Genomic DNA, 9,993 nt, shown 5'->3' with positions numbered 1-9,993 from the left:
TAGGGGTAATGGTCACCAGGTTGTATCTATCTATATATCTATCTTCTGGCTTTTTAAAAAATGTAAAGAAACTAGAAAATAATCAGGAGTTGTTTATTACCACCGTTCAGGGGTGGGTCTGTGGCCCAGCATTTTGTGTTATTTTATATTGTTGATTTCTTATATTAATAATATGTTAAATTCATGTGCTATTCTTTAGTAATGGTATAGGTGAGTTTTCTTTTATTCTGTTAAGTTCTATTATTATTATTCAAAATGGTTAAAATCACACACAGGTGTATCACGTCAGGTGCACAGGATCAGTACATCGTTATCCAGCATTATAAAGGAGACCTGTCCTATTGCAACCTCAGATTTAGTTTGGTATGCTCCTCACTTTTGAAGTGTTGAGGTGAGCGCCATAGTGAGATCTATAACTGTCTGATGCCCTAAGAAAGAAGACTGTGTGAGTCTGGTAAGGGATTTAAAAAGATCTCAAAAGAATTTGACATCAGCCATTCCACCATCTGGAAAAGTATTTACAAGTGGAGGACATTCAAAACAACTGTCACCATGCCCAGGTCTGGCCCTCCAAGCAAATTCACCCCCAGAGCAGACCGCAAGGTGCTCAGAGAAGTCATCAAAAAGCCTAAAATGTCATCACTGGAACTACAGGAGGCTCTGGCTGCTGTCGATGTGAAAGCGCATGACTCTACTATCAGAAAGAGACTACACAAGTTTGACTTTCATGGGAGGTGTGCAAGGAGGAAACCTTTGCTCTCTAAGAGAAACATTAAGACCAGACTGAAGTTTGCCAGGACAAACGTAGACAAACACCATGACCTCTGGAATAATGTTCTTTGGACAGATGAATCTAAAGTGGAATTATTTGGAACCAGAACAGTAGACATGTTTGGCATAAACTAAATACAGCCTTGCAAGAAAAGAACTTCATACCAACTGTGAAGCATGGAGGTGGCAGTATCATAGTTTGGGGATGCTTATCTGAGGCACCACCTGGCCAGCTCACCATCATAGAATCCATCATGAACTCTACTGTGTGTGAGGAGTGGGGCAAACTTTCTTCTGATCGATGTCAGAGACTGGTAAAAGGCTACAAAAGGTGTCTCACTGAAGTTATATCAGCCAAAGGTGGCAACACTAGTTATTAGGGGGGGGTAGAGTGTCCTTACTTTTTCCTCCATTAAAATATAAATTTTGGGGGTATGTTGTTTTGTTTTGTTTTGGTTTTTTTTATGTGTAAATTTTTTTTATTTTTTTTTTGTTTATTTGCAATTAAGTCACTTACTTTTCCAGTAATACATGAAAACATGATTGGACAGTGATATGTGAACATTTCTTAATAAAGAGCTGATAATTTAATGCGGTGCCCTTATTTTCTCACATGACTGTTGTAAAAGTACCAGACACACACGATGATTGTGCTCACTATTATTGCGTTTTCTTGACAGTTGTGAACTCAAGGAAAACAGTCTGTTCCAGTCGAGCCCTCTCTCTCCCCGCTCGACTCTGGCTTCACTATATAGAGAAATAGAAAGAGACTCCATCATCAGTCAATCACCACCACCTACACTTACTGGATCAGCTTTGTTTAGAAATGGTCCTCTAAATCCATCCTCAACATTATTACTTTGACCCCTGCCAAAAAAGCCCCATAATAAATAGTTTTTAAGCCATAAATTGAAACCCCGCTCACAAACAAAACAAAAATAGATTTGTCAAATATAATACAAATTAAAATATGTATGCAAATTAACATTTAATGTGTTTCATGAAAAGGTTCAACAAACACTCAGTTTTCAAAAAGTAGACATTTCTGGCAATTATTTTGTGGTCAAAGCTGATATGATTATGCTGCACTCATTTCATCACAAGTATCAGAAATAATACATTTTAATAGATTTGTCCAGTAGTTAAAGTAAACATTAATCTTTATGTCATCAGAAAACATTGCATATGCACTGTAATGTCGGTCTCCACCCTTTAGTGTTTGCAAACTGGTAAACAGATGGAAATACCTTGCTATGATTACAAATCAGAGGACTTAGCAGCTTAAGCAGTTAACAGACAACACCCAGGTGAGTTTTTTTTTTTTTTTAAAGAAAATAAGAAAAGAAAACATCAATTAAAGAACAGCAAGCCACAAATGGAGAAAAGTTGGAACAATGATTAACCTTCTACTCCAACCTTCTGCAAAGAAGAGTGGGCCATCCCCCAGAGATGTTAAAGGCTCATTGCCTGCTATCACATCTGGACAGGAACATGCAAATCATTGACGTGAAACATGAACATGAACACACAGATGACCCGACAAAAAAACAGAAGAGACTAAGGATGTAAATACACAGAAGGGTAATAAGGGAAGCGTAAACACCTGGGGAGAAACATCTGACACAAATGACCATGACGCCACAGGGGGTAAGTAAAACTAAGCACATTAACCATAGAAACAAGATTTTCAAAATGAAACAGGAAGTATCGACAGACGTGAACTGGGACATGAAAGCTTGACAAAAGAGACAGAGGGAGCGAGAGAGGGAGAGGGACACAGAAGAGAGACACAAGGGGACCTACATAGACGAGGAAGCGTAGAAAAAACATAAACCAGACCAAACCAAACAAAGACAAACTAATAATGATACTAGAACTTTCATACTAGAACTAGAACATTGTCTCATAAGTAATACAAAATAGAAAATAACTCAACTATACCCTTACTTAAGAATACCACATGACTTTAACATAATATTAACATAAGAAATCAACAATACAAAATAACACAAAATGCTGGGTCACAGACCCACCCCTGAACGGTGGTAAAATATACAACACCTGATTATTTTCTAGATATATATATATATATAGATACAACCTGGTGACCATTACCCCTACATTTTAAAGGGTAGACAATTATACTTAAAGGAACATACACAAACAACAGTTAGTTTTGTATGTGACTCATACCTGGTCAATCTCACATCACTGTGTTGCAGCAAAAAGATTAATCAGGTGTGTCCCTGATTATTGCCTAATTGTGTTTACCCTTGTTAAGATGAGAAGTTTTTCTAAGAATTACAATTCCCCAACAATTACGCAAATGAGGTTAAATCATCTCTTGCAACTGTGTATAAAAAGCTCTGCTGTCAGTACAACATTACCACAATCATCTACATCTCTGAGACAGTCTGCTGAAGTTGTGAAGACCTGACGGTAACATTTCTCATCAATCTCTTATTGCTTCTCTGTTTTCAATGTAATGTTGGTTGAATGGTGATTTTGCAGATGGTTTTGACCACATCTCATCAGAATTATTGTCAACAGGTGAAATCACTGAAACCATGATCAAGGTTGTGTTTCTGCTTGGATGCCTGCTGAGCCTTGCTCTGGCAAATCCTGTAAGTGTAATATGACTATAGACTGTGCTAGTGATGTGATCTGTAATATATGAATATATCTAGCACTGTGTGTGTAACTGTGTAACCAGAGACTGTGTCAGTGCTCCTATCTTGTCATATCCCAACAATTCATTTGCATGTTTGTTTTTAAACAGAATGACTCAGCACTTGAGCGCGATGCACGTTCTTCATCTAGGGAGAGGGTGAGTCTCATGTTTGTCTTTCTAGGTTTGAACATTAGACACACTTGACTCTCTGATATTTACATATCTCTAAGAAGTTATTCACCAGAGAATGCATTATCACATGTAATAATATATATTACTGATTCTCTTGCAGCCTGGGACTTCAAGACCAAATCGTCTTACCCTGCTACTACCTCTTCTACTGAATCCAACACTTCAGCTGAATTCAACAACGCTCCTTGCTTTGCTTCTTGCTGCTATACGACGATAAGCTGCTCCTTAACCAACAGCTACAACTGCCACAAAGGATGAATTGAAAATGAACCAACAATGAATAAAAACCTATGTTGAATTGCACTGGGGTTCTTTTGTCATTTATTTACAGGATTATTGAAAATCAGTGCTTATTCTTGAGTGACTCTGTCTTAAAAAAAAGATTAAAAATGTTGTTGTGCCAACAGTGCAGTGTAGCTAGCTGAACGCTACTTCTTCACTATGTACAACTCTGGATACTGTAGCCCTTCTGAAAAAGAAATGCTTCAATCAGTACCTGATTCCCTGATATACATCTCAAATTTGCATCTTAAAGCACATAATGTTGCTTGTTTTGCTTTAGTTTTTCTCTTTTCTAAACTGAATCTTGACTTTTTCTTTAGTCTTTCTGCTCACTGTTGTGTTTGGTAGCTGCAAAATAAAGTTCAGGCAGACACAAAAATTGTTTTTGTTTTTTCACAAACACCTTTTTATTGTACAGTATGGCCCATAAGTTTTTGGACAAAGCTTTTGTCATTTTTCCTGAATTTTTCCTACTGAAAGTAGCTGTACATAATGTTACATCTGTGAGATGATTATGGGCAATTTTTTCTTCAATGTTTAAAATTTTACATGTGAAGAAATTCACAAAGTCATCACTAGTTGACGTTAAACGACTGTTTGCTCAACAGAGCCCCAGGTTTTCTCAGTCTGGCTAGAGTGTTATAGAGAAACCTGGTGTTGTTCTTATTTCCATCAATCAGTGATGAATAGTAAGATGTTCTCTAGTATTATTATGTAGCCTTTCTTTTTTTATACAGATGCAAACTGGCTTTCCAGGCTAAACAACGATTTTAAATTAGTAAGGTGCAATTTCTTCTGCAGCGGTCCCTTGCTATAATGTGGTTCACCTTTCGCAGCCTCGCTGTTTCGCTAATGTTATTTGGTGCAGTTTTGCATAGTTTGTTTTTGTTTGCACAGCACATTGTGTTCTGCGTCCAATCTTGTGCCGGGTTTCCTGTACAGTACAGAATGCGTTCAGCTTGTCAAATTTACAAAAATCTTCGATCGCTAGCAGTGTGACTCTGAAGTGCTGTTGTGTATGTTTGTAAGTTTTCTCCCCAACAAACACAACAATGTTGCCGAAACGTTTTGCACAGTCAAAGGCACCTGCGGTAGCACCCAAAAGGCAGAGGAGGCTGCTAACCATCGCACAAAAAGTTGGACTTCTGGACATGCTAGCGGAAAGTAGAAGTTACCGTATTTTCCAGATTATAAGGCGCACTAAGCGAAACAAAACAGTCAGAAAAGTCAAACTTTACACAACTCATTCTTCTTGCTTCCTCTACTTCTGTACCATTGTTGCATTAATGTTGAATTCTCTTGCAGCTGCTCTATTCCCATGTTCTAGACCTGAAAACAGTTTTTTAGCCTTGATTTCATTCTGGAATACTAGACTTGTTTTTCTACAAAGGTTTGAACTTTGAGAGTGTTTAAACAAGAGAGAAAAGTGTGAAGATGTTCATGCTTGTCTGAGAAAAGTGTATGAAGTGTGTAGTGAAGGGTTTTACAGCCTTAAAACATCTATAATAATTGTAAAAAAAAAAAAAAAAAGAGAATACAGTTGGCTACTTCAGGGATTTCAGCTATCGCAGGTTATTTTTAGAACATAACTCCCACGATAAATGAGGGACCACTGTATCAGCTTTAAATTGCACGTTTGAGAGGTATACCAGGGAATCAGGTACTGATTGAAGTCTTCTTTTTCAGAAGAGCTACAGTATCCAGAATCGTACATATTGAAGAAGTAAAATTATTGACATGACAAAAGACCTCTGTGGGAGTAGCGTTCAGCTAGCTACTCTGCACTGTTGGCATAAGGCATAAAAGAAGATAACACTGGAATAATTATATCTTTAAATGTAGTTACAACATTTTGTGAAAGACATCTACTATGATGAAATATATTCCCCACTGCTGTGTAATCCATTATTGTATATTTAAATGTTATTGGGTGATGATCAGACAAAAGTGTGTGTGTGTGTGTGTGTGTGTGTGTGTGTGTGTGTGGGGGGGGGGGGGGTAGGAAATACTGTTAAATGTTATGTTCCTATGGCATATATTTGAACAAGGTCTAGAATGGGATTAAAGTGGTGTGTCCGTTCTTTTACATTTTGAGAAAAGCCAGTTGAGCCTAATAATAAATTAAATCCCTTGTTAAGACTGTCATTTTCAGTATCTACATAGATAGTCAAATGCCGCACAATAATAATTACTTTATCTGAGCTGAGCACTAAGTCAGATAAAAATTCCAAGAATTCAAACAGAGACTTTGAGTAAGGGCCAGGTGGATGATAGATAAGACCAAAAAAACAGGTTTTTGTCTTTTCCAGCTAGGATGGAAGGCTACGTAAGCATATTTATTGATGTAAGCATATATAAAGATATACAGATGATCTGTATAGCATACAGATGTTCTAAATTGCTATACAGACAGGCAGATATACAGATGTACTATGAAAAAATCTAGAGATGTGCTACATATATACCGATGTATCGATGTGTGGTAAACTGATCTACGGAGTGCTATGAATATATGTACAGTAGTGGAAGCATAGTGGTCTGAACAGATTGTAATAGTGAACAGTGTGCGTACTATAACAGAGACTATGCTATGTCAGTGTCCTAAACTCTGTCCTAATATAATAATAATAATAAGGGATTGCATTTATATAGCTCTTTTCTAGGCACCCAAAGCGCTTTACAATTCCGCTATTCATTCACTGTCACATTCACACACTGGTGCAGTCAAACCACAGTTGTAGCCACAGCTGCCCTGGGGCAGACTGACAGAAGCGATGCTGCCATATCGCGCCATCGGCCCCTCTGACCATTAATATATAGTATATATAGTATTGTATAGTACTCTGGTTCTCAAACTGTGCTACGCGTACCGCTAGTGGTACTTGAGCTGTCTCTGGTGGTACGCAGGAAAGCTCCAATTTTTTTTAAAGATTAAATAATATACCATTGTAGAGTTATGCAAAGACAACACAAGAGTTCCCGAGGGTCTTCTGGGAGCTGGAGTCGACCAGAAAATGTTTCCCCGAGCGTGAGTCCTCTATGAAGAGCAGCCGTTCCTTATCGCCAGCGGTTGCAGCCACTACAGAGTGCGGGTGGGCTTGTTTTCCTGGGCCTTAAAACTGCAAAGGTTGAGGACAGCGCCTTGCTGCGGCGCCAAAATGCTGATGGTAAAAACACAGCCATTTTCCTCAACGATGGTGGCCGGGATTGCGGTGCCGCTGTGCCGTGATCCAAACATGTCGTTGGCTGAAATTCCACAGCAAAAATTTAAACCTACAGCTCTGCTATCACGTCCGACATAAATGAAGACAGAAAATGGTAAATGGTCTGTATTTGTATAGCGCTTTACTTGGTCCTAAGGACCCCAAAGCGCTTTACACTATACACAATCATCCACCTATTCACATACACATTCACACACTGGTGATGGCAAGCTACAGTGTAGCCACAGCTGCCCTGGGGAGCACTGACAGAGGCGAAAACTAAACAGCAGTGGCGTTTGTAGGGTTACTGAAGTTGGGCGAGCTGGTATATAATGATGTGCTGTGTGGTGGCTAGCTACACAGCTATGGTTAGCCTAGCATAAACACAGTGAAGCTGGAGCATGAATGCTAACTTTTTTCTACTCAATAAAAGTTAACGTGAGGGTTCCTGATGGTTAGGGACTAATGTAATTGCATGGCAGGATGCTGTAAACTGCAATATAAGGCTAGTCATTAAAAACACTGCTGCATGGGCTGGGCTGCAGTTACATCATTTAAAAACTGAGCTTTAAAATGAATAGTGATGAGAAAATCCGAGACAGGTCCACAGGGATCACTGACTTTTTTTAGGGGCTTGTTCAGATTAATTAGAACAAGATAAAAAGCATTAAAACATGTTAAAAACATAACAGCCTTATTAAACTCAGAGTAGTTTGGACCCGGAAGCAGGTTTCATCAGGTCATCTCTTAAAGATTGGCTATCCCACCTGCTGTGACTGTTTAATGCAGTGCAGTTGTTATCATTATCACTTGTCACATGCTGTTTTTGACAGTTAAAATAAATAACATTCATATAAGAAATAAATTGTCTCATGGAAAATGTATATGGTGTTAAACAGGCCTATGCTACTGTAGTGTAACTCTTTGTAAGACCGAGTCACTCAAAAATAAGCACTGATTTTCAATAATCCTGTAAATAAATGACAAAAGAACCCCAGTGCAATTCAACATAGGTTTTTATTCATTGTTGGTTCATTTTCAATTCATCCTTTGTGGCAGTTGTAGCTGTTGGTTAAGGGGCAGCTTATCGTTGAAAAGCAGCAAGAAGCAAAGCAAGGAGCGTTGAATTCTGCAGAAGTGCTGGATTCTGTAGAAGAGGTAGTAGCAGGGTAAGACGATTTAGGGAAGTCCCAGGCTGCAAGAGAATCAGTAATATATATTATTACATGTGATAGTGCATTCTCTGGTAAATAACTTCTTAGAGATATGTAAATATCAGAGAGTCAAGTGTGTCTAATGTTCAAACCTAGAAAGACAAATATGAGACTCACCCCCTCCCCAGATGAAGATGAAGAACGTGCATCGCGTTCAAGTGCTGAGTCATTCTGTTTAAAAACAAAGATGCAAATGAATTGTTTGGATATGACAAGATAGGAGCACTGACACAGTCTCTGGTTACACAGTTACACACACAGTGCAAGATATATTCATATATTACAGATCACATCACTAGCACAGTCTACAGTCATATTACACTTACAGGATTTGCCAGAGCAAGGCTCAGCAGGCATCCAAGCAGAAACACAACCTTGATCATGGTTTCAGTGATTTCACCTGTTAACAATATTTCAGATGAGATGTGGTCAAAACCATCTGCAAAATCACCATTCAACCAACATTACACTGAAAACAGAGAAGCAATAAGAGATTGATGAGAAATGTTACCGACAGGTCTTCACAACTTCAGCAGAGTGTCTCAGAGATGTGGATGATTGTGGTAATGTTGTACTGACAGCAGAGCTTTTTATACACAGTTGCAAATGATGATTTAATCTCATTTGCGTAATTGTTGGGGAATTGTAATTCTTAGAAAAACTTCTCATCTTAACAAGGGTAAACACAATTAGGCAATAATCAGGGACACACCTGATTAATCTTTTTGCTGCAACACAGTGATGTGAGATTGACCAGGTATGAGTCACATACAAAACTAACTGTTGTTTGTGTATGTTCCTTTAAGTATAATTGTCTACCCTTTAAAATGTAGGGGTAATGGTCACCAGGTTGTATCTATATATATACCTAGAAAATAATCAGGTGTTGTATATTTTACCACCGTTCAGGGGTGGGTCTGTGACCCAGCGTTTTGTGTTATTTTGTAATGTTGATTTCTTATGTTAATATTATGTTAAAGTCATGTGGTATTCTTAAGTAAGGGTATAGTTGAGTTATTTTCTATTTTGTATTACTTATGAGACAATGTTCTAGTTCTAGTATCAAAGTTCTAGTATCATTATTAGTTTGTCTTTGTTTGGTTTGGTCTGGTTTATGTTTTTTCTACGCTTCCTCGTCTATGTAGGTCCCCTTGTGTCTCTCTTCTGTGTCCCTCTTCCTCTCTCACTCCCTCTGTCTCTTTTGTCAAGCTTTCATGTCCCAGTTCACGTCTGTCGATACTTCCTGTTTCATTTTGAAAATCTTGTTTCTATGGTTAATGTGCTTAGTTCTACTTACCCCCTGTGGCGTCATGGTCATTTGTGTCAGATGTTTCTCCCCAGGTGTTTACGCTTCCCTTATTACCCTTCTGTGTATTTACATCCTTAGTCTCTTCTGTTTTTTTGTCGGGTCATCTGTGTGTTCATGTTCATGTTTCACATCAATGATTTGCATGTTCCTGTCCAGATGTGATAGCAGGCAATGAGCCTTTAACATCTCTGGGGGATGGCCCACTCTTCTTTGCAGAAGGTTGGAGTAGAAGGTTAATCATTGTTCCAACTTTTCTCCATTTGTGGCTTGCTGTTCTTTAATTGATGTTTTTTTTTCTTATTTTCTTTAAAAAAAAAAAAAACTCACCTGGGTGTTGTCTGTTAACTGCTT

General features: G+C 38.3%; 1 long non-coding RNA gene across 1 annotated transcript; it reads right to left on the bottom strand.

Annotated features, from left to right (window-relative positions):
• Positions 1 to 8,450: 8,450 nt before the first annotated feature.
• On the bottom strand, positions 8,451 to 8,886 carry LOC118453954 (uncharacterized). Its single transcript, XR_004843516.1, has 3 exons — positions 8,845 to 8,886; positions 8,660 to 8,733; positions 8,451 to 8,504 (listed from the first exon to the last, which is right to left on the bottom strand). It is a non-coding gene; the product is annotated as an uncharacterized LOC118453954 (long non-coding RNA).
• Between the last annotated feature and the right edge of the window lie 1,107 nt (positions 8,887 to 9,993).

Source organism: Neolamprologus brichardi, chromosome 6 (genome assembly GCF_056152115.1).
Source record: "Neolamprologus brichardi isolate AB-2024 chromosome 6, ASM5615211v1, whole genome shotgun sequence".
Taxonomy (NCBI): Eukaryota; Metazoa; Chordata; class Actinopteri; order Cichliformes; family Cichlidae; genus Neolamprologus; species Neolamprologus brichardi.
This window is presented reverse-complemented; position numbering and strand designations above follow the sequence as displayed.